A 3676-nucleotide genomic window follows, 5' to 3' on the forward strand; every position below is an offset into this window, starting at 1 on the left:
AGGACATTTTCAGCAATGGGGCTTGGATTTCATTGGTGAAATCAACCCACATTCCAGTGGCCAGCACAGGTGGATATTAGTTGCCACTGATTATTTTACAAAATGGATTGAAGCAATCCCAACAAGGAAGGTTGATCATAATGTGGTAATGAAATTTTTATCAGAAAACATTTTCAGCAGATTCGGTTGCCCACATAAGCTTATAACAGATAATGCAGCAGCCTTCAAGGCAAAAGAGTTGGTGGAAATGTGTGATTCAATGGGCATTAAACTTGTCCATTCCACCTCCTATTACCCCCAAGGGAATGGTCTAGCAGAATCCTCTAATAAAAGTCTGATCAGGATTATTAAGAAGCTATTAGAGGATAATAAGAAGAATTGGGATGCCTAGTATGCACTTTGGGCGGATAGAGTGACCATTAAGAGATCTACAAACTGCTCTCCCTTCAAGCTGGTATATGGTACTGATGCTGTTTTTCCCATTCAACTTACCCTCCCTGTGGAAAAGTTGCTCCAAACAGCACAGAATGAAGAAGATGATATGGCCAACAGAATCACTGATTTAACAGAATTATATCAGACCAGAGAGTAGCTGATTGAAAAAGCTACAACACATCAACAAAAGGTCAAGGAAGCCTTTGACAAGAAGACAAAAAGAAACAATTTCCAGGTTGGGGATTTGGTCATGAAATGGGATGCTTTTAAAGAAAAGAAAGGCAATCATGGGAAGTTTGATGCTCTCTGGACAGGCCCTTTCATCATTTCACAGATTCAAGGGAACAATACCTTCATACTGAAAAGTATGGGAGGAGAACCAGTCTTTGATGGCCCAATTAATGGGTGGTTTCTGAAGAACTATGTGATTTAAGGTCTTTTGGCCTTAAAAGCTGTAAATATTCTGCTTTTATCAGTTTTTAATGTAGCTGTAGTAGACTCCCTGCCCAATGGAACACTAGGAATTTTGGCTAATTTGTTTGTTGCTGGAAAGGCATTGATCTGCAGGTTCTTGAGACCTCACAGGGAGGATCTCATCCCCAGAAGGAGCCAGTGTTAGCTTTGCTGTACAAAAGAATCAAAAATGGATTCAAACACTCTCAAAGGCTGCAAACACACTTATAATCATGCCAAAGGATCCATTGATGTTGTTCAAATTCTCAAATCATGGCTAAAAGTCTTCCACTGATCGAAAAAATTGCAAGGGGAAAGCCCTTTGGAGGGCAGAAATACACTATCGGGAGGCGGAAATACCCCAAAAACCATGTAAAAATCAAAATCACAGGCCTAAGGCTCCACTTTAATCTCAGCCGTTGGATCTGGCCGATCAGCGGTCCAGATCGCGTCGGCATATCGCAATCGGAGGAGGCGGGCAGTGGCAGCGACTGGGGCACAATACTTCGCCGATGAGCAATCGCCGATGGGCCAGACCCGACCGCCATACAACGTTGCACTTTATATTATTTCGGGTCCGCGGCGATCGCCGATATCGCATCAGCACTTTCAAAGGGGCGGGGCTTTAACATAAGTTATGGTGCGGGCCGACGGGCCGGACCCGATATATGCACAACACCCCATTTCATATTTTTTCAAGTCCGCGCCCATAGCGTTTTCAATGTATTTTGTGTATTTTCTTTGTATAAAGAAAATACAAAGGGAAGCTTGTGGCAAGCGCCGATCGCTGATGGGGTTTCGGATTCGAAAGGGTTCTAAAGGCCAAATATATATTTCAAATCCGCCAAAGCCAATTTTTCATGGTTTGCAGCAGTTTTGCAGGTATTTGTCAAATATTAAAAAACAAGGGAGGGGCCTGTTTTAACGTGAATTCCAAGCCAAAGGCGGACCCGATAGTGAATAGACTATGCCTGAGCCTTTTAAAAGTCAACATGGAAGCAGTGATGGGCGGGAATGCATGGTTTGAGCATCGTTTCACTGTTTTTAAACCAAAGTAGTCATGATAGAGCCATTCAATGATTCAACAGCAGCATTTAATTAGCAGTATGGCCAAGGAGGAAACAGGACACCACAGATCCAAACAGGGCATTCAATGGTTATGGGTTTCACCCATATTTCTTTCCACTTGCCCAAGAAGGACCGCAGAGAGCCAGAGAGGGTCTAATCTATTTAAAACTCAGACAGATTTATATCAGAGGCCCATTCCTGAACATGAATATGGTTGGTGGCCATTTATGGGCTCCTCCACGCATGGTTTGACAGAGATGTTTTTGTATTGTAACACTATATATACTCAGAACAAAAAATGTAAGGATTGATGAGTGTTTGATGAATGAAAGCTTTGTTATTGCCTTTAACTACTGGAGACTGTAAATACTATGAGGCTGCAACTTCTGGTCTTGATTTTCAACTAATACAAGCTTCTTTTGCTGTCACCTGCTCACTTTCCACTTCTTTTTCTTGTTCTAGGCTGTGCCTACTTGCATTTATTTGATGTGCTGTGAATGTTTGATATCAGAGGGGCTGTCATCCCACCTCTGTATTATAATTTAGTGGCTCATTGAAATTGCTTGCAGATTGCTATTGTTTTATATCAGGGAGCTGTCATCCTATCTGTATATTAAACGATAGTTCTACAGATCTTTTGACAGGTTGCAGCTGGCCATCACAAGGTCCTGTGCATCTGCTGGTGCAATTAGTTTTCTCCATCATCACCTTTACCTTAAACTGTGGGTAGTTGGCGGTTGAAAGCCTTGTAGTTTGGGGGTCTTCACCCATGTCTGGGGATAGTCATAGTAGGAGTGGTTATCTGGCTTAAATGTGCAGCGTATCTTCATTTATCCATCATCTTATCCAACATAATTGTTGAATTTTTAATGTTCCTGAGCATCACTAATTTACAAACTAGGTGAGTTTCTTGGGGTGATAACACAACCTACAACAGATCCGTTATAATTTCCTATTCTCTATCACACAATCTCCTCTCTCTTTTTGGCACAGAATCATAATACACATACGCAATAAAATTCCCTCATATAAACCGAGGGTTTCCTTCTGGGGAAAAAATCCCTAAATTAACATAACTTCTACTGTTAGATCATCCGCCTAATGAATGACCCATATTGACTTTGAAATTACAATATTTTAGAAGGCAATTTTTCATCTATTTTTAGCTTTTGGGGCGTTGCACTAAAACCCCCGTCAGGGGCATGCTAGCACCCAGACCCCCCAGCCAGGGGGACACCCCCCCCCCCCCCCCGAGGACCCCCGCAAGGGGGAACAAGTCCCCCCCCCCGCACCCCCCCTCATGGAGGGGTGTACAATCTTCTTGGGGTATACACCCAACTGAAAGAAGATCTATGAATCAAGAAGATAATCAGGCTACACACCCAACACTAAATATCTATGAGGCATTTGAATGTCAAATTGGCCTAAAAAACCCTCTAATCATAAAATAATGTGCAAATAATGGCCTAGGTCACAAGCATACCTAATAGCTTTTGTGAATTAAAATTAATCTCCACATAATGAAGCCGAAATGATGATGTCATGCTAATGTGGGCTTCTTTAGGGTTGAAGTTGAGGGCTTCAAGTGCCATGATGAGTGTAGAGGCACTCTAAAATCATTCTCTAAGGGTTGGCCCCTATATTTATGACAAAATCCTTTGTGTGCCCCAATATTTGGCTCGGGCATAAAAATGGTTCTCATGGGCCTCAAAGTGGTGAA

Source organism: Pinus tabuliformis, chromosome Q (assembly GCF_031772625.1).
Source record: "Pinus tabuliformis cultivar Carrire ecotype Pingquan chromosome Q, CPIR1, whole genome shotgun sequence".
NCBI lineage: Eukaryota > Viridiplantae > Streptophyta > Pinopsida > Pinales > Pinaceae > Pinus > Pinus tabuliformis.